General features: G+C 42.9%; 1 pseudogene; it reads right to left on the bottom strand.

The window, feature by feature from the left end:
- Positions 1 to 14,373: 14,373 nt before the first annotated feature.
- LOC108533400 (E3 ubiquitin-protein ligase makorin-1 pseudogene) lies at positions 14,374 to 15,607 on the bottom strand (annotated as a pseudogene).
- Positions 15,608 to 22,527: the final 6,920 nt, after the last annotated feature.

The following is a 22,527-nucleotide window of genomic DNA, read 5'->3' as shown; positions in this document are numbered from 1 at the left end:
AAACCAACAAACAAAAACAACCAACAAAAAAGGTATAGCCTTTGCCATATTCTCTTACCTATTATCTCACTCAGTGAAACTGAAAGTCTTACTCGGCTTATAGAGCTTTCCCTCCAGCTAACTCTCTGACCTTATCTGCTTCTTTCTCCTCGCTGGATGCCCTCTGGTCCCACTGACTTCCTTGCTGTTCTCTAATTACTACAAACACACTCTTTTCTCAGAATCTTGGCACCTGTTATTCCCCTGGCCTTGAAAGCTCTCTGAAAATCCATGGCTCAGTCCATCCCTTCATTGAAAACTCTATTCCACTGTTCCTGCTCAAATGTTCACCTCCACAAAGAGGCCTCCCCTGTCTCCTCTTGCTAAAACAATACTCTCTAGGAGTCTGTATCTTTTTCATCTGACTTTTTCAGCATGTTGATCACTACCTGGCTTAATATGTATTCATTTGCTGATTGGATCTACTGATAGGAGTAGAGATGTTGCTTCTGTATCCCCTGTGCTTAGAATGTGACTGGTACGTAGCAGGTCCCGAATAAATATTTGTCAAATAAAGGAATGCATGAACAAATGCATGTTTACAGAGTGTTTGACACCACAGAGAAGGTGAACAATGGCCATTGTTGGACAGAGAGAAAAACAGACATAAAGGTCTAGGATGAGGAAGACAGCAACTGGATTCTATAAAAAACAAGAAAGTCTCTTCCTAAAAGTCAGACAGAAAAACAAAAAACCTTTGCATATGAGAATATTTGGAGGTTTGATATCTAAGATATGGTGGTCATCTTTCTTCTGTTGCTTTTAAAAGCCTGGAGCCTCTAAAAGAGATTTCTAAAATATATTTCAAAGATACCAACATCTGGACTGACCACCTGGGATCTAATTTCCCCAGCTTCTTTCTACCTGACCTCAACTCACCTGAGTGGCTCTGACTTGGTGGTTCTCTCTTTAATATCCATGATTCTTCTCCCTACTTCAACTTGACTATCAGCTCAGGTTTGGTAACACAGTGCCCTGTTATGGGAAATAACAGGAGACTTGGAAAAATTGCTTAGGGTTCAGGCTTTCTGAAGAAGAACAAGAATGGAGAAGCTCTAGAAGCTACACAATAATGGTGTCCCAATGTGCTTCATCAAAGTAGACCCTTTCACCAGGGAAGTAAGAATACAATATTCTTCAAAGTACCCTCAAAGAGTCTTGACTCCCAAATCTCAAACATGAAATTCATCATTCTCTACAATAATTTGCTTCCTAAGATAGGAAATGCATGCTGTTGGGAGTTGCATGGGGGAAGCTGGGCTTACCCATTGACACCAGGTGCCTGTAGTTCTCCAGCATCACATCCCTGTACAGGACCCTCTGGGCAGGGTTCAGGAGCTGCCACTCCTTCTGGGTGAAGTCCACAGATACATCCTCGAACAGCACTGAGCCCTGTAACAGTCCAATCCTTCTCCATCTGAAGTTCCCAAGACTCAATGCCATGGAAAATATGTATGGGAACTAATCCCTACCATGTTCACTGTTAAAAGTTTACAAGGAAGTGTTACAAAGGCTATCTGACATGTACCTTCCTTCAGTTATATTTTATGGAGGAAACAGAAATCATAATAAAAACACTAGGCCTTTATGCTTATTTACAAATCCACTTATTAATTCATAAAACAATTGGAGTTTCCTCTACATGTCTGGAACTGTTCTAGTTGCAGAGGAGACCAAGGCAAAGAAGACGCTGGTCCTGTTTTTAAGACTCTTTAGACTGATGAAGAGACTTTCTATACAGACATACACATGCAACAATGAATTATGGAAGCCACGAAAAAATGGGTGGTCAAGGTAGAAGGAGGTCACAAAGAGGGAAAAAAATTAATTCTCAGGTCATTCTTCATCAAGGAGAGTAACATTTGATTGTACACAAGCAGTGAGTTTTATGTGAACACAGGGCAACAGCATAAGCCAAGGTGCAGATCATGAACACACACCTCAAATGAAAGGAATTACAAGGTAGTAAGGTGGGTTAGAAGAATAAGGTTGGGGACTTCGGAGATAAAGAACAATAGAGGTGCTGTGTGGTCAGAGGGATTTTAGACTTTCTCCTATAGACCAGTGGCCTCCAAAGTATTTAGTCACCCATTAGTAAAAATCCCTGAGCATCCCTCAGTGTGTTTGTAAATTATATATGTACACAACTCTCAGCCATTCACCAAAAGTAAAGCTTAACAACTTACTTAGTTTTTTTAGATACAAAACAAATTTAAATGGATATTCCAATACTTTCTTTCCATGCACAATCTGATTGTCTTGTGCAGTTCTCTAGAGTATATACACCTTTACTTATATCACTTCCATGGACAATGGGGACATACAAATAAGTAATGTAACTAGATTTACAATTTGAAAGTAATGCTCCAGGGGCAGAATGGAGAATGCTTTAAGGCAGTGGTTGTCAATTAGTGGCAATTTTGCCTCCCCGGGAGCATCTGGCAATGTCTGGAAGCAAGTTTTGTTGTCATGACTGAGAGGGGTGGGGTTGGGATCTAGTGAGTAGAGGCCAGAGATGCGGCTAAACATCCTACAGTGCACAGGGCAGCCCCTACAACAACGAATTACCTGGCCCAAAGTGTCAATGGTCAAGGTCAGGAAGCTCAGTTTTTTGTTGTGTGTTTGTTTTTGACAGAGTTGCGCTTTGTCGCCAGGCTCGAGTGCAGTGGCACGATCTCAGCTTACTGCAACCACTGCCTATGGGTTCAAGCAATTCTCCTGCCTCAGCCTCCCGAGTAGCTGAGACTGTTGGCATGCACCACCATGCCCAGCTAATTTTTTTGTATCTTTAGTAGAGACGGGGTTTCACCATGTTGGCCAGGATGGTCTTGATCTCTTCACCTTGTGATCCACCCATCTCAGCCTCCCAAAGTGCTGGGACTACAGGAAACTCAGTTTTAAAGGGAAATTCGAGAGGAAGATAGTAGACTGGTGTGAGAGGTGACCACCCGTCTTCATGTAGTAGCAGTGGGGATTGAGAAGCCTGAACTAATTCTACATGGAATTAACTAGTGAAAAGCAAATGGAGCATTGTTCTCAGGTTATCATGAGAGCAGCTGGGCTGATGCTGGCACCACACACTAGGATTGCCACAACAGGAGAAAGAATTGTGGAGAGGCGGGGGAGAGAGATAGAGAGAGAGACACCTGGGACATGTTATACTTAAGGTATGTGTGAAACATCCAGGCGGACATGTCCAGGTAACAGCTGCATATAATAAGGTCTTGGAGCTTAGGAGAGAGAGCTAGTATAAAGATGAATCTTCGGACCAGGGGCGGGGCTCATACCTGTAATCCCAGCACTTTGGGAGGCCGAGGCGGGCGAATCGCTTGAGGCCAGGAGTTTGAGACCAGCCTGGCCAATGTGGTGAAACCCCATCTCTATTAAAAATATAAAAATTAGCCAGGCATGGTGGCAGGTAACTATAATCCCAGCTACTTGGGAAGCTGAGGCAGGAGAATTGCTTGAATCTGGGAGGCAGAGGTTGCAGTGAGCCGAGATCACTCCACTGCACTCCTGCCTGGGTGACAGAGTAAGTGTCCATCTTAAAAGAAAATAAAAACCCAAAGAAGTCACTGAAATCTTTGTGCCCTCAGTAAATAGGGTGAAATAAAAGTACCTAATTCATAATATGGTTGCCAGAATTACATGAGCTAATCCAAGTAAGGAATTTAACAGTGACTGGAACATAATATGCAGACCTAAATTGTAGGTAATAGTAAAGCTGACCGACTGTTACAATTTTGCCACTCTATCTTCAAACTCGGAACAAGAAAAATGACCAGAATTCTGGGCATGGTGGCTCACGCCTATAATCCTAACATTTGGGAGGTCGAGGCAGGCAAATCACCTGAGGTCAGGAGTTCAAGAACAGCCTGACCAACATGGAGAAACCCCCGTCTTTACTAAAAATACAAAAAATTAGCTAGACATGGTGGCGCATGCCTATAATCCCAGCTACTTGGGAGGCTGAAGCAGGAGAATCGCTTGAACCCGGGATGTAGAGGTTACAGTGAGCCGAGGTTGTGCCATTGCACTTCAGTCTGGGCAACAAGAGCGAAACTCCATCTCAAAAACAAAAGAAAACAAAACAAAACAAAAAAAAACAGAAAATATATATTCTAATACAAATTATTAATGTTCTAGTAGCTGGAAGGCATGATGCAATAATTAGCAGAGGATTCAAAAAAATATTTATCATATAAAAAGAAGATGAAAAAGAAAAGCATTGAAATGATTTCCACAAAACCTGAGAAGACAGAAGAGTGTATCTTGTTTAGGTATACTAACGATGAAAAAAATTCTGATGTTGATAGAAAAATATGTTAAACACATCAACGGTAATCAATGATAATCAATTATAGAATAAAAATAGGCCGGGCGCGGTGGCTCCAGCCTGTAATCCCAGCACTTTGGGAGGCCGAGACGGGCGGATCACGAGGTCAGGAGATCGAGACCATCCTGGCGAACATGGTGAAACCTCGTCTCTACTAACAAATACAAAAAACTAGCCGGGCGAGGTGGTGGGTGCCTGTAGTCCCAGCTACTTGGGAGGCTGAGGCGGGAGAATGGCGTAAACCCGGGAGGCGGAGCTTGCAGTGAGCTGAGATCCGGCCACTGCACTCCAGCCTGGGCGACCGAGCGAGACTCCGTCTCAAAAAAAAAAAAAAATAAAATAAAATAAAATAAAATAAAATAAAATAAAATGCAGACTTTCAAAACCACTGGAAGAGAGAAAAAGAAAGTAAAATAATGCAGGAAAAAAGTCAGGAAGTAAAAAAACAAAGAAAAAAATGATCAAAAAAGCATGGTTACTAAAAGGCAAAGTAGCTCTTAAGTTTCACTGGAAAAATCGAATAAGTAAATAATTTACCAGGGATGTGTTCATTTTCTTCTGCTCCTGAAAAAGTTTAGAGAAATGTGAAGGTGGAGCTATAGGAGGGAGAAGGAGCAAAGTAGTCATGAGAAATATGCTCCACTTTGAAGGTCCTCATAGCACATGCCTAGAAATCCACAGACAACTGCTGGCAAATTGCTGAACTATGTGAAAATTTCTCTTGATCCTTCAGAAGTGGGAGGTAGAAGTTTGCACAGGGGACTCTTATAACCCTGGTATAACCACTGGAAGCTAACAGAATCAGGGTTTTCACTGGGGAAAGTAAATATTTGTTTCTTACAAACCTCCTTGGATTTAACAGCAGACAAATATAAACCACACGAAATCCAACTAAAAAGACCTGGTTGAACAATCATGTTACAACAAAGGATGAGATGTCACGCCATCAGTCCTATTACCACACATATTACAGGCTAAATTGTCTGTTGTCTGATTGATTGATATTTTACTTTACAATAATCCAGTAGAGGCAGGTAGTAATGGGGAAAGTGTATGCGTGTGTGTGTGTGTGTGAGAGAGAGAGAGAGAGAGTGGGTGTGGGTGTGTGTTGGGGGAGTGGTATATAGAAGAAATAAAATTGTCCATATGCTGGAGCTGTGACAAGTACCTGGGAGTCATTATATCATTTGACTTTTCTATGTTTTCAATATTTCCATAATAAAAAGCATAAAAAATGACACAGCAAAAACTTACAAAGGTGTGCTCATCTACTTTTCTACGTATATTTTAATTCTTGGAGGTTGAAGAATTAACAGGAACCTCTGACAACAAAATAAATGTGCTTTAAGGGAGTCTACTTTAAAAAGAAAAAGGTTTGTTCTCCTTTGGTTTCAGTGTCTCCGAATATATATATATATTTTAACTAAGAAACTTGTTTCGACTTAACCGAGACAGGTGGACAATGGCCTGGCAGTCATGGGGCCTGGGTTCTTTTTTGGTTCTGCCACTAACATACAATGCGAGCCTAGATTATATTAATCTAGTTATAATAATATTAAAATACTGGCCGGGTGTGGTGGCTCACGCCTGTAATCCCAACACATAGGGAGGCCCAGATGGGCAGATCACGAGGTCGAGTTTGAGACCAGTTTGCCCAACATAGTAAAACCCTGTCTCTACTAAAAAAACAAAAAATTAGCCAGGCATGGTGGCATACGCCTGTAATCCCAGCTACCTGGGAGGCTGAGGCAGGAGAATTGCTTGAACCTGGGAGGTGGAGGTTGCAGTGAGCTGAGATCGTGCCATTTCACTCCAGCCCAGGCGACACTTCGAGACTCAGTCTCCAAAAAAAAAAAAAAAAGACACTGACAATACTTGTATAGTAGTTACTATATAACAGGACTTGTTTTAAGTACTTTGCATGTCTTCCTTAATTTAATCTTTAAAGTAAAGCCAAGCATAGCTACTATTATGACTTCCATTTCATAAAAGAGGAAAGCGAGGGGAAGACTGAGCAATACAGTGGAGCTGGGCTTTGAACCCAGGCAGTCCGGCCCCAGAAGCCATGCACTTAAGCACTGTGTTAATATTTTTCACTTTTAAAATAAGACACAATTACATAACCCCTGAAAAGCTTCCCCGTACTCCTATAAAGTCAAGAGTAGGTAGTGGGTAGCATGCCCCTAAATTCCAGATGTGGAGATGGGCAGGGTTTGAGGGCTCTGCAGAATCTAGGAAGAGGGGTTGAAGAATTAGCGGCACACGAGGAGTTTCTGAGAGGAGTGGCAATAGTATCTTCCCTGTCAGTCTGTGCACCAGGTCCTCACCCGGGAGTTCTTCCCCCTTCACAGCTGGCCTCCTGCCCACCATCCTCAGCCCAGCTCACCTCTGTCCTGTGACAGCTGGCCCACACCTTCACTGACCGACGGTTCTTGGCAACCTCGGAGATGCTGAGTTATTCAGGGCAGAAGAATCGGGAATTGCTTCAAGAGCAAGGGCTTAGACTTGCCTGTTTCCCGGACGTCCTTGGTGCAACTGTGTGCGTTTCATCAGAGGGTGGGGACCTCCCAGGTGAGATTCCTGCTTCTGGCGTCCCCTTCTCACAGGAGTAGGGTGACCCTGGCTGGGGGAAAGGGAAATAAATGCAGATAACGATAACTGGGACCTTCAGCCGACTTCCACCTCTCTCTTCGAGTTCACCATCTCCTGCAACAGCGGCTTTCAGTGTGGACCCCGTGTAGCAGGACTAGCAGGACCAGCCACAGACAAAACCCCTCAGACACTGAGTTGTAGAAGGAAGGGCTTTATTCAGCTGGGAGCATCGGCAAGCTACTGCCTTAAAATCCGAGCTCCCCGAGTGCACAATTTCTGTCCCTTTTAAGGGCTCACAGCACTAAAGATTTCACATGAAAGGGTCGTGATTGATTTGAGCAAGCAGGGGGTATGTGACAGGGGCTGCATGCACCGGTGGTCAGAGAGAAGCAGAACAGGGCTGGGAGTTTCACAGTGTTCTTCTATACAATGTCAGGAACATCGGTTTTCAAGTCATGAGTTGATTTTTAACTACTGGGTTCAGGCCAGGCAGACCGGGCCTGGTTCCCGGACTGGCACCGGGCTGCCTGTCTTTGGTTTTACTTGATTGTTTTTTTCTTAAAACAGGTACTGAGTATAAAACAATATGAGAGGGTCTCTCTCTTTCCTCACCCGGACTGGCAGCATCAGTATCACCTAGGAACTACAGAAAGGCAAATTCTTGGGCCTATCCCCAGACCCACTGAATCAGAAACGCTGGGGGTGGGGCGCAGTCGTGGGGTGGGGTTTAACAGGCCCTCCAGGTGATGCTGATACATGCGAGTCTGAGAACCACTGCCTGCAAATCTCCCTTGGGAACCTGAGAACTGCAGAGGGCACAGACAGATGGACTTGGAGGTTCCCAGAGGCCTCAGTTACACAGTATCCCCAGGGTTCTGCAGACACACCAAGAAATCTCCAAGAGCCTTAAGGGAAGGCGCAGTCCTTACACACTCCGGTTGGCCCATAGAGACATGCAACGCTGCTAAGTGCTGTGAAGCATGCGATTTGGAAATAAAACTGGGGCTTGCATCCCAGATCCTTCACTTGCTAGCCATGTGGCTTCACCTCCAGAGTCTTGGTTTTCTTCTCAGTTAAAATTGGGTGGGTAACACCGACTTTACAGGGGGTCTTTGAGAATCAAATGATACACCGCATGAAAAGAACAGTGGGAAAGGTGGGCCACATTTCCAGAGTGCTTAGAAAATGCCACGACCTGTGCGGAGTGCTTTAGAGGTGCTCTCTTATTCAACACTCAGAACGACCCTGAGGCAGGTTTTAGAAATCACTTCATTTTACAGATGGGGAAACTGAGTCTTAGAGGTTAGGTTCATCACTGCGTTCATGGAGATCCAGTGACAGAGTTAGGATGTGAACTCGTCTTACTTTCAAACTCAGACTCTGCAATGGGCTTGCTAAGGTAGGAATGATAGTATAGCATAAAGTGAACGTTGTAAGAATTGTTCTCACCCCCGCTGGAGTCGTGGGTTTGACCAGCTGATAATGGTTGCCCAGGGCACCTGCGAATTAGTGGCGCTTTTGGAAACAGCTCTTTAACATGTGAATGCCTTTTCCTGGAGCCCTTTATTCTGCTCAGGAAACCTGCTCCCTCAGCGCTTATCTTCGTGGAACCAGCAGATCTGCAGCGGACCTCCTCCTCCGTCACTTGCTTTCTAGACCGACAGATACAGGGCAGACTCGGGAACAAATGCCATGGGGTCTTAATCCAGTAGGATTTGCGCAAAGTTTTGCTTCCACAGGCTGTGAACACAAACCTACCTTAAGCCCCGCAAAGCAACCCTCCAAGCTAGCCTCTCGCCCGCGGAGCACATCCTTAATGCAGTACCTGGTTGCTAAGCTACGCGTAGACGCGGAGGCTCGACGCCGATCCGGGACAGGAGTAAGGAACAAAGAGGAAGAACTGCACATGCGCAGACGGGGCTGCCAAGGACCGGTTCCCGGGGCGCTCCTGGGGCGATCCATCAAATTCCAGACTCCGTTTCCCACAAGTCTCCGCGCCCCCTTCCTTAGGGAACTTCTGAAAAGTTTCTGGCTTATTTGGCGAGTTGGGGGATTTGTGGTCCAAAGTCACCTCTACTTTTGTTTGGAGCCCTAGTTCCCTTCCTCATAACCCACCAGGTAGGGGATTTGAACGCGCTCCACGTATAATCAGTGTCACTTTAGATGCAAAGGTACCATGAGAAGGAAAGGTGTTTGTCAACTGCACATCCGAAAACAAAATTAATGAAAGCAAAGCAACATAGTGGAATATTTATAGAAAATAAAGCAAAGCAATAAGTAAAAGATTAATAACCACGACCAGCAAGCTTTCTCCCCAGAAAGCAAATATTACCTCCACCTGAAACTGGATTTCAAAAGTAAAAATCTCACGTAATGGCAAATACACATAAATGAAAGGAAAATTTCATCTAAGAAGCACACTCAGAATCTCCCTTTCCAGAGATGACCATGGTCAATGTTAGGTGATATTGAAATGGGACCCCAAAATCTCAATGAGCTATTTGGGTCTTTTCATTGAACATGTTGTTAATAATTTTCTTACCCTTTTACACTTTTTACTTTGAAATATTTTAAACTTACAGAAAAGTTTCAGGGATGATTTATTCTGAGTGATCATCTGTAAACCATTTACTCAGATTCACCAACAGCAAATAATCTGCCTCCCCACCTTCTGTCTCTCTTCTCATCCTCATCACTATTTGAGCGTAAGTTACAAATATGAACTGTCACCCCTAAAACTTTAGCATATATCTCCTAAAACAAGGGCAGTTTTAAAAACATAACCACAATTATCAAAATTGTTTAAACATAACCACAATTATCAAATTCAAGAATTTAGATATATTATTATCTAAAATCTAGGTCATATTCAAATTTTACCCATTGTTCTAATAATATCCTTTATACTTTTTTTTCTGATCCAGGGTTCCATTGAGGATCATTTTTACATAGAGTTGCCATATCATTTAGACCACTTTAATCTAGTTCCTTGGCCTTTCTCTGTCTTTCAAGACATTGTTAATTTTGAAGAGGACGCATCGGTTGTTTTGAAGAATGTTCCTTTATTTGGGTTTGTCTGATTGTTTCTGTCAGGGCTCTGAGCCCAAGATAAGCCATCAAATCCCCTGTGACCTGCACGTACATATTCAGATGGCCTGAAGTAACTGAAGAATCACAAAAAATGTAAAAATGACCTGTTCCTGCCTTAACCGATGACATCACCTTGTGAAATTCCTTTTCCTGGCTCATCCTGGCTCAAAAGCTTCCCTGAGCACCTCATGACCCCTACCCCTGCCCACCAGAGAACAACGCCCTTTGACTGTAATTTTCCTCTACCTACCCAAATCCTATAAAACAGCCCCACTCCTATCTCCCTTCACTGACTCTTCTCGGACTCAGCCCGCCTGTACGCTGGTGAAATAAACAGCCTTGTTGCTCACACAAAGCCTGTTTGGTGGTCTCTTCAGACAGAAAGTTTCCTCATAATGCGATTCGGTTACACATTTCTTGGCAGGAATCCTATATAAGGAATGTTGTGTTCTTCTTGGTATATCATGCTAGGTCAGTGAGATAATGTCGGTTTATCCCACTTCTGGTAAAAAAAATTTTTGGCACAACTCTCCTTTATTAATCTACCCTTTTGGTAACAATTCCTTGATCACAAATCTAGCACAGGTAGCTGAACGATACAAAAGTACCATAGACTTTGTATTGACTCAAGTTGGATGATGACTTTTACGCTAAAATTAACACATGCTGAAGAGATAAAAAGTTCTCAAAGTTTACACACGTATAGGAATACAAAGTGAGTACAATTTTAAATAAAGGATGATTACTTTTCAAATTATTTAAAGGGAAGCCTATCTTCAAACACCCTAGGAACAAGCCACTCAACACTACGTAACCTTGGAAGAGCTCTGAAAGAGTATTTTTTCCACCAGCAAACCAAAACACACACCAATTGGCAGTAGACAGATGCATGTCTTTTTACTAAGAAATGGATATTACACAAATGCATATTTATGGCATAATTTTACTTCATGTGAATAACTGCTAAAGCATGACACCAGGCGGGCGCGGTGGCTCAGGCCTGTAATCCCAGCACTTTGGGAGGTCGAGGTGGGCGGATCACGAGGTCAGGAGATCAAGACCATCCTGGCTAACATGGAGAAACTCTGTCTCTACTAAAAATGCAAAAAATTAGCCGGGCATGGTGGCGGGTGCCTGTAGTCCCCACTACTGGGGAGGCTGAGGCAGAAGAATGGCGTGAATCCAGAAGGCAGAGCTTGCAGTGAGCCGAGAGCACACCACTGCATGCTAGCCTGGGCAACAGAGTGAGACTCCGTCTCAAAAAAAAAAAAAAAAAAAAAAAAAGGGCATGACACCGTATGAAGTAATGGTAAATAATGAAAAGCTTATTTAATGAATAACATAAATAAATTGAAACTAAGAAGTGCAAGACTAAAACGTAATAGAAAAATAAAGAATTTAATAAAACATAGTTAGAAGAATTACAAAATACTCTTCTGAATACCTGCTATGAAATTATCTATACCCATGAAGAACAGGCATTTTCCAATATTAAATTGGTATATTGTGGTCATACTCCATAACAGATACTGAAAAGCATCATCTGTAAAAATGATTTTTTGTTTTACCTGGGAAATGTGCTTTTTACAAAAGGGCGGCTGCCAAATACAAGAGACTTTGGCAACTGTTAGTCCAAACTGCACCATTTTGTAAGCCTCCTGCCATTTCGCAGACCTTGGTCAAAGTGAAACATTTCATGGGGGTTCAGGTCATGAGAAATATTCTTATCATACCCTGACGGGCAAGGGCCCAACTGAAGAGACATCCCTATCATATCCTGCTGGACAAAGGTCCAAGGAACATCTTATCACATCCCACTGGAAAGAGGGCCAAACTGCTTGACCATAGGTACATCTTACCAATATCCTGCTGGGCAGCAAGTCAGATGGCCCAGACCCCTCCTGCCCATACCTATAAGTACCCCAGCCTGTAAGCGGTCAGACTCTGGCTTTAAGCTGACCCCCCATCTCTGCAGGTTTCTGCAATAAACCTGTGTTGCTGTTGAGCCCCCCTCTCTCTCTGTGTCTTTCTTTAACCCTCACCTTCCCTTCAAAGCCAAACAGCAACAATTACTTGTTTTTTGCTTAAAGTTAAAGAACGAGTGGGATCCAAGGAACCAAGTGGTAGACCAGGAGCAGGTCCAAGTTATTTTCAGGAAACAGAGCAACAAAGCACAAAGGCAAAATTTCTAATAGACATTCTTTTAATAACTTAGCTTGTCTCAGGGATTACCATCTCCTCCCCTTTAGCAGAAAAGTATGACTTATTACTGTAGACCAATTACTCCACTACAGTAAACACCTTAGAATGTAGTTTTGAATCACATCTGTCTACCTGAAAGCTCAGAGGTGGAATTAGGCAAATACCCACAAAAACAAACACAAAAAACTCAGTAACAAAACATCTCAAATGGGGACAAAGGTTTTTCAAAAAGTGCCTGGACTAGAAAGCCTAGATTGTAAACAGTAAATACAATTTTGTATCCAAGCCCCAGTTTGTGTTAATATGTAGGATAACCAGATAGTTTCAACTGTATGGCTAAGCCATTTCTTTATTTATGTAGACAGAGCTAGCATTGCTTTGTCCTTTAAAATCTATCTGCCACACAAGGCTTAAACCACTAAATCAAGTTTCTCTACTGAGGCTAAGAATACTGCATCTATGCAGGGATGAGAAGCTTATCACATACTCACACTCACACACACCAAGCTCTTGGGAGTCAACTTTCAACTCTCCATTGATTTTATGCCCCTCTATCTTTTATTTGCATTCTTTCTCAACTTTCCTATCATACAAAACATGGTAGGGCTGGGCACGGTGGCTCATACCTGTATTGCCAGCACTTTGGGAGGTCGAGGTGCGAGGATCAGCTGAGATCAGGAGTTCAAGACCAGTCTGGCCAACATGGTGAAACTCTGTCTCTACCAAAAATACAAAAATTAGCCAGGCAGCCGGGCGCGGTGGCTCAAGCCTGTAATCCCAGCACTTTGGGAGGCCGAGACCGGTGGATCACGAGGTCAGGCGATCGAGACCATCCTGGCTAACACGGTGAAACCCCGTCTCTACTAAAAAATACAAAAAACTAGCTGGGCAAGGTAGCAGGCACCTGTAGTCCCAGCTACTCGGGAGGCTGAGGCAGGAGAACGGCGTAAACCCGGGAGGCGGAGCTTGTAGTGAGCTGAGATCCCGCCATTGCACTCCAGCCTGGGCGACAGAGCAAGACTCCGTCTCAAAAAAAAAAAAAAAAAAAAAAAAAATTAGCCCGGCGTGGTGGTGCATGCCTGTAGTCCCAACTACCCGAGAGGCTGAGGCAGGAGAATTGCTTGAACCTGGGATGGGGAGGTTGCCGTGAGCCAAGATCGTGTGACTGTTCTCCAGCCTGGGAGCCTGGGTGGCAGAGAGACACTCCATCTAAAACAAACAACAAACAAAACACATAATAGAAATCTCAACACATTCGCACCTGGTTCTGTTTACCCAGGTGTATTACTTGTGTACAATTAAGCAAGAGACCAAAATCACANAAAAAAAAAAAAAAATTAGCCCGGCGTGGTGGTGCATGCCTGTAGTCCCAACTACCCGAGAGGCTGAGGCAGGAGAATTGCTTGAACCTGGGATGGGGAGGTTGCCGTGAGCCAAGATCGTGTGACTGTTCTCCAGCCTGGGAGCCTGGGTGGCAGAGAGACACTCCATCTAAAACAAACAACAAACAAAACACATAATAGAAATCTCAACACATTCGCACCTGGTTCTGGTTACCCAGGTGTATTACTTGTGTACAATTAAGCAAGAGACCAAAATCACAGAGCAAGTGGACAGGGTGGGAATCACAGGGTAGGGAACAGATATAAAAACATAGATGTGCAGATTTCAGCAGAAACCTCAAGGATCCACACCCTGTGTTGGAGCAGAAGATTCTACAAGCGCACATCCCTTCAGCCATTGCTCCTATCCTTGGACCGGAAAGCAGGGCCACTGCTTTTGCTTTTGAACCTAGGGTCCTCAAAATGAGGGTGCGGAGTCCATAAATACAATCTGGCTGAAAACAGATGACACAACACATCTACGTGAACTGACTGTTAAATTCATGTTACAAAACACTAACTTCAGGATTTATTTTTGAATCTTTTTTCCACAGAGAAAGTAACACACTTCTTGGGGAAAGGTCATAGATTGAGAAGACAGGCCCTGGGTAAAAATTAAGACAGCACCTGGAGTTGACAGGCCTGCCTAGGAGAGAAACACGGGCACTGTCACACTGCCACAGGGGACTGCTGCTGAGGTCAGCAGGCCAGTCCACATGCCACACAAGGTGGCTATTGAGCCAAGTCATAAAAATCTTCCAAATCAACATGGAACAAGTCCCACTCATTTTCAAAGTCTGTCAGTTCATCGTCCCCATCTGCCACGAGCATAAGCAACATCTCACCCAGCTCAAAGGTGACAATCTCTTCTTCATTGTTGTCAAAGGGGTCATTGTTCTCTCTTTCCTCAATGAACTCCTAGAAGTGGTTCCTTCACTGGGCCCAGTATCTGCTTGTCTGTCTCTGTGTATCCTTTCTATGGCCATCAGGGAATACCTGCTTGTAAAAACACATCCCCCAAGATAGGCAGCTCCCCCGTCCTTCATCAAAATCGCTGCACGCCTGGCTGCTCATTGCCTCCTTGACTTTCTGGATGAGTTTCTGCTTCTCTTCTTTCTCCCACCTGGTACTCACTGGGAATGACAAAGCTAGATGTGATCCGGCATTCTGGGTAGGACACTACGATCTTGCTCTCAAATAGCTTAGTGCCCTTCCACTTGTGAATACACTTGAGACAGTAGGTGTGGCTGCAGCTGGAGAGGATCCCAAAGCCACGCTCACCAGTGCTGGCTTTCTCACAGGCCACCTTCATGCAGATCCCACACACCGTATCCTTGCTGCACTGCATAGCCAGTGAGAGCTCTATTTCCTTCTCATGGGCCTCAGGGCAAGATTTTTATATGCTGTGGTCTCTGGACAGCATCCATTGGAGATAGGACCTGCAGCTTACATGATCACGACTCTCTGTGGAGATACACACAGTTCTACCCATTTCCTTCTCTCCCACTGCAGCCTAGGGGCAAAGCGGCTTCTTTGTTATCACAGCTGTTTGCTCTTTCTCTGATTCTCCCTTGGTCACTGCAGAAAAGGGCAGTACGGCTGCAGTAGAGTTTCCTGGGAACAAACTCAACAGTATCCACCAGTCCTCTGAACACACTCCTACAGTTGCAAAGTTTGAATTGGACTCAGCTTCGCCTGTATTTGTTTCAACAAGCGGTCCAACTATGAATGAGAGACTTGAGGAAGCAGCAAGGGATGATTTTGTAGTTAGATCTGTAGCAATTGCTTCTTTCCGTTTCAGTGGCTTGCTGAGTTCACATCTGCAGCGGCCTCCACAAACACAGCACCCTCGCTGAAAATACGTGCCCACTACGCCATGTGGACTGTCAGAGAGGGAGTGCAAGTAGCGACAGTTATCTCCTTCCTTACAAATCCCATGCACAAAATACCAGTAGGTGACCTCTTTAGTTCAGCCGTTGCTGCAGTTACTGCCACTCCTTCTTCCCAACCCTAGGGACGGGGGTGGTGACTGTGGGATAGGGGTGGGATAGCTGACAATGCAGGTCCTGCTCCTGATATTGTGGCTGTTGTTTTGGGAGCTGCAGCATCCACTGTGACTGTTTATCCCACATGCCCATTTTTGGCAAGATTAACTTTGATCCCATGGTTAAGATGATGTGTAGGTCAATATACTTTTATATCAATTGTTTTTTTTCTGCTGCTGATGATAATAATAACTTTAAAATAGTAAGCTCCAGCCAGGCACGGTGGCTCAGGCCTGTAATCCGAGTTCTTTGGGAAGCCAAGGCAGCAGATTCACTTGAGACCAGGAGTTTGAGACCATCCTGGGCAACACAGTATAACCCCCTCTCTAAAAAGCAAAACAAACACAGAAACACTAGAAAAAATTAGCTGGGCATGGTGGTGCACACCTGTAGTCCCAGCTACTCAGGGAGCTGAGGTAGGAGGATCACGTGAGTCTGAGTGGTCAAGGCTGTAGTGAGCTATGATCGTGCCACTGCACTCCAGCCTGTCCCAGCACTTTGCGAGGCTGAGGCAGGCAGATCATGAGATCAGGAGATTGAGACCATCTTGGCTAACACGGTGAAACCCCACGTCTACTGAAATACAAAAAAAAATTGCCGGGCGTGGTGGCAAGTGTCTGTAGTCCCAGCTTCTCAGGAGGCTGAGGCAGGAGAACGGCATGAACCCGGGAGGTGGAGTTTGCAGTGAGCCGAGATCGTGCCACTGCACTGCAGCCTCGGTGACAGAGCGAGACTCTGTCAAAAAAAAAAAAAAAGCTGGGCACAGTGGCTCACGTCTGTAATCCCAGCACTTTGGGAGGCCGAGGCAGGTGGATCATCTGAGGTCGGGAGTTTGAGACTAGCCTGACCAACATGGAGAAACCCCATCTCTACTAAAAATACAAAATGAGCTGGGCATGGTGGTGCATGCCCGTAATCCCAGCTACTCAGGAAGGCTGAGGCAGGAGAATCGCTTGAACCCGGGAGGCGGAGGTTGCGGTGAGCTGAGATCACGCCATTGGACTCCAGCCTGGGTAACAAGAGGAAAACTCCGTCTAAAAAAAAAAATTAGACTATGAAAAAGATGAAATTTCTGGGTAAGAGGGGGAAATCATGTCAGGAAACTAGAGGTGTTGGTGGGAGAGAGGATTATCTGTCTAGCACATACACCCTATAACACATAAATGTCATGTAGACTTTTGGCTTAACATTTTTAACAGTAAACCAGCAGGATTCTAGAGAAAATATAAAAAAAATTTCTTGCCTAATCTCCAGGTAAGAATACCAAGCCATCAAAGGCAGTGGCCACAAAAGAAATGACTGCCAAATTTTACTCTAGACAAATTTAAAATCTTGCTTTTAGAAAAAAACAAGTAAAAACACACTTAGAAAACACATTTGTTAAGTATATGAAAGAAATGGTTTGTTGACTTCATTTAATTATCTCTTACACATTTATAAGAAGATTACACTACCATAAAAATGATCTATGAATATGAAGGCTAAGTAATAAAAGGGAAATGCAAATGAAGAATAAATATGTGAAAACAGCCCATAAACTACAAATTAAAAATGCAAACGTTTATTTATTTACTTTTTTTTTGAGACAGAGTCTTGCTCTGTCACCCAGGCTTGAGTGCGGTGGCTCCATCTAAGCTCATTACAAACTCCGCCTCCTGGGTTCACGCAATTCTCCTGCCTCAGCCTCCTGAGTAGCTGAGATTACAGGTGCGTGCCAGCAAACCTGGATAATTTTTGTATTTTTAGTAGAAATGAGGTTTTGCCATTTTAGCCAAGCTGGTCTTGAACTCCTGACCTCAGGTGATCCGTCTGCCTCAGCCTCCCAAAGTGCTGGGATTACAGGCGTGAGCCACCACACCTGGCCAAAAATGCAAATGTTTACATACATTTTTTGGCCTTTATAGTTGGCAGATTATAAAGAAAAATGATATATAGGATGGGTATCAGTTTGGGAAAATGTTAATTCTGATAATTTTTTTGGAATATAATTTCTAAAACCAATTATATTTGTTGGAGGCCACTCCACACCAAGTTGGAGACCATCCACACCAGATTTAAAACGAGCATACACTTTAATAGAGCAATTCTATTTCTATTAATGTGCCCTAAGGAAATAGCTGTCCAAAGATATGTGTGTAGGTACCTTTCTCACAGTTCATGTTAACAGTAATACACTGTTAAAAAATCTAAATGTGAAAAAAGGATAAAATAACTTGTAGGAATCTATAAGGTGAGATGCTAGGTACCCATTAAAAATTATAATGCAGGTGACTTCCTGCTGACAAGGATATAAAAGAAAACATATATAATGTAGGGATACTCTAAGTGATATGGGTGGAATTTACAATATTTTAAATAAAATATACTTTACACACAAAATAAGGCATTGGGCTTTTTTTTTTTGGTAAAATAATGCATATTTCCTAAGGGTTTAAATATATATGTAAATACTAAACACAGGGAAAAAATTGAACCAAAAGAAAAATTAAAGATCGACTTCATCCTCACACATAACAATAGTGCAGTCTATGCCAGGATTTTGTTTACAAAGGCCTAGGAAATTCAAAACCTGCATCATTCAACACTATTATCCCCCTAGGAATAGACATGGAATAGAGAGGAGGCATTCTCAGGGGCATAAATTTACATTATTTGTGGAATACATGCATGCTAATGCTGCCTTTTAAATTTTCTCAGCTTTAGATCTGATGTTGTATTGAGTGTTCTCCACTAAATTAACTGCACAGTGCATTGTGGTGGTGGTTTAAGCATCTTTGTAGTATATTATAACATCTAATTTCCACTTCAAAGTAATTGATCTTCATGAATTTTTTTTTTTAAACCCTCTAAAAGCTCCACTATTTAATGAATATTTGGATGGGACTGGTGTAGTAATTAAAATACTTAACATTTTATAAAAGTAAATGTTAAAATAACTATCTACGTTACAAAATCATTTAGAATATTCTAAAGCATTAGTAACAGTGTGTTCATCACAGGACACTAGCAGTCATGGCTCTGATTGTTAAATGAGTCTATTGTAGTTTATATGCTAAAGTGATATGGCCAAGTGTCATTGACGTAACCAAAGTTCACAATTAGTGTTCTTTACTGCTTATAAGTGATATGACTCCTTACAAATTTTGGAAACTTTGGGAGATCTGTATGATATTGAAATTCGTATTAATATTGATGTCGGGCAGGCAAGCCCCCAGATTAGGGCTTAGCCCGGGATGGTTTTTGGTGAGCTGGTGGTGTTGGACAGCAACTTTTACTGAGGTGGTGGTGCACAGCTGCAGCAGAAATACTGCTCGTGGAGTGGGGTTCCCTGATAGATGGTGTGCGCAGAGTAGCAGCTCAGGGGCACTTCCACAGTTGTGTTTATACCCACAGTTTTGTTTTTTTGTTTTTTTTTGAGACAGAGTCTTGCTCTGTTGCCCAGGCTGGAGTGCAATGGTACAATCTCGGCTCACTGCAACCTCCGCCTCCCAGGTTCCAGAGATTCTTCCACCTCAGCCTCCTGAGTAGCTGAGATTACAGGCACCCGCCATCATGCCTGCTAACTTTTTTTTTTTTGTAGAGACAGGGTTTCAGCATGTTGACCAGGGTGGTCTTGAGCTCCTGACTTCAGGTGATTTGCCTGCCTCAGCCTCCCAAAGTATTGGGATTATGGGCGTGAGCCACTGCCCCGGGCCTATACCCACTTTTAATTATATGCAAATTAACAGTCAGATTATGCAGAGATATTTAGAAAACGGGTGGTAATCTCCAGGTTGTCAGGCCGTTGCCATGGAAAGAGGCTGTAACTTCCAGTGTTGCCATGGCAACGGTAAACTGACATGGCACTCACTGGTAGGCATGTCTTATGGAGAGGGGCTTTTGCTTCTTCCCTGTTTCAGTTAGTCTTTAACCTGGACTGCAGTCTGAACCTGCCTCTGGAGTCGAATCCCACCTCCTACCTCAATATGAGACATAATTATTAATATGATCTTTCTTTGGCCTCATTTCAAATTTGTAAAATTGAAATTCCTGTACTATAGGTGGCACTGTACTAAGTATTTTCCATAGTTTCATTTGAAATGTATAGATACAAATACTTGGAAATAAAGTCAAGAATACACGCTGACCTGATGACAGCACTTATTTCTCTAGAGATGATCAATGTAAATGGGACTTCTTGCTAATATTTTACTCTTTTATCAACAAAACATGTACTCATTTGATACATAATTAAAAGTGACCATGTGAAAATAATGGTATCAGTAGACAACACTATACCTGTAATAAGAAAAACCCAGAATCATAATCGAAAACTATCCCCCAAACTGGGAGGGAGCCAAGAGACCAAAAAATGAGTTAGGCAAGTCCGGTTTGGCAAGTAGATGAGTTTATTAGGACTTACATATGAGGCACTCCTGGACAGCAGGGGGACAGTTTTAGAGATCCACCCTCCCTCCCAGCCCTAAGCTACTTTTTTTTTTTTTTTGAGATGGAGTCTCGCTCTGTCGCCCAGGCCGGAGTGCAGTAGCGCTATCTCAGCTCATTGCAAGCTCCACCTCCCGGGTTCACGCCATTCTCCTGCCTGAGCTTCCCTAGTAGCTGGGACTACAGGTGCCCGCCACCACACCTGGCTAATATTTTTGTATTGTTTAGTAGAGACAGGGTTTCACCGTGTTAGCCAGGATGGTCTCGATCTCCTGACCTTGTGATCCGCCTACCTCGGCCTCCCAAAATGCTGGGATTACAGACATGAGCCACCGCACCCGGCCCCTAAGCTACTTTTAAGCAAATTTTCTGGCTCTTTGCCGACCATGTGTGCAATAAGACTGTTTTCTTGTAGATTCTTAGATACTCTCTGGGATGCTTGGGTTCACAAGGACACCTGCTCCTTGGCTGGGCACCATGACCTTGGCTCACTGGCTGGCCTTCAGGGTTCAAGCAGCAGACATACACCTTTAAGCAAACTGATGGGGGACCCATCACACTAGAGTACCACACTTGCTTAACCATATTATGAATGGGTTGGAGAATTCTAAGCTGTCTTTGCCCTTGGCTGGTGACTTCTCATATCTCATCCTCACAATTGCTACCCTTAAAATAGGGACAAGATTCACCTCACTCAGGCTTTTGTATTTAAAATAGTAGAGCTCCCAGAGCTCCTAGGATAATGTCCATCTAATATAAAATAGATGCTCCACAAAAGACAGTTAATTTCAACTTCTCTCATTTTACAGAGAAAGAAACTAGGGCCAAAGAGGGACAGTGAGTTTTTCAAGGCCCTACAGTAATTTTTATGAGCTAAGGCTGAAGCGTAGGTCCCCTGGCTGGCTGCCAATTCCCTCCCACTAGGAGATCTCCCACCAACCCCTTATTGGCTCCATCTTTCCTCCTCCTACCTCGCCTTCCACCCAAATGGTCCTTCAAGTGAAGCAAGCACTAATTCCAGGTCTCGGTTATTTCCTTCCATTTTACCAGAGAGGAACCCAAGGGACAGAGTCGGTTGAGACAAGTCCAAAGATAAACACTATCCTTTTATGCCAATTATATTTTACCTTTTCTTTACACTTTAACCACCCAAGCATGCATTCAAAAACACTCTATTTTATGCATCTGTAAACACTCTATTTTAGCTTTGCCTGTTACTTGAAGTCCAGGTACACGGAAAAACACTTCACATGTTCCCTTGTGTCTATGTTTGTGACATTTGTTCATGTTACCATGTTCAGCATGTTATTTTTATTACTGTACAATATTTCAGTATATACTGGCATGTAATTATCCATTCTACTTCTAATGGATGTTTGAATTTTTCCAGTTTATAGACATTATAGTGCTACTATGAACACTCTTGTACACAAATTCTGGTGAACAAAAGCATGAATTTCCATAAGATATTACCTACGACTGTAATTGCTAAGTTATAGGGTACAGATATCTTCAATTTTAGTAGATAATGCTAAAATGTCTTCTTTTTGGAAACTGTAAAAATACACTCTTCACCAACAATGTGTGTGATTCTAGTTGTTCCACATTCTTGCCAAAACTTGGTATTGTCAATCATTTTAGTTTTAGCCAATCCTTTTAATTTTAGGTGGTTGTGTGGTACCATGTCATTTTGGGATTAATTAGATTTCTCAAAATTACTGATGAGGTTGAGCACTTTTTCTACACCTATTGTCCATGTTGATATTGGGTGTGTGTGACGTGCCTATTCAAGTATTTTGCCGATTTTTAAAATTGGGTTGTCTGCTATCAATTCAAAAAGGTTTTGTGTATATACAGTGTAAGAATACTGTGTCAGGTGTATTTATTGACAATACCTTCTTCCATTCTTTGGCTTGCCTCTTTCACTCTTAATGGTGTCTTTTGAGAACAGGAGTTCTTAATTTTAATGTAGTCAAATTTATCAATCTTTTCCTTTTTGGTTAATGTGGTTCTGTCCTATTTAAGACACCATTTCCTACTTCAAATTCATGAAAATATTGTCCTATTATATCAGCTAATGCTTTACTTTTCACAATTAGACATAAATTCACATGTGATTGATTTAAGTATATGGTGAAAGGTAGATTTATTTTTCTCTCATATAATTTCCCAGATGACTCAACACCATCTATTGAAAAGATCATTCCTTCCTCACTGCTCTGCAGTATGGTTTTTTTCATAAGCTATATAGGTTTATTTCTGGGTTCTATATTTTGTTTCTGCCCTTTGGTTATCTGTTCCTATGCCAATACCACACTTAATTACTGTAATTTTAAAATAAGTCTTAATAGCTGGTAGTATAAGTCTCTTAACTTTGTTCTTCAAGATTGGCTGGGCTATTTCTTGGCCTTTTGCA

Source organism: Rhinopithecus bieti, unplaced genomic scaffold, assembly GCF_001698545.2.
Source record: "Rhinopithecus bieti isolate Rb0 unplaced genomic scaffold, ASM169854v2 scaffold_10347, whole genome shotgun sequence".
Lineage (NCBI taxonomy): Eukaryota > Metazoa > Chordata > Mammalia > Primates > Cercopithecidae > Rhinopithecus > Rhinopithecus bieti.
The sequence above is the reverse complement of the archived record's forward strand: the minus strand, read 5'-3'. Positions and strand labels throughout refer to the sequence as shown.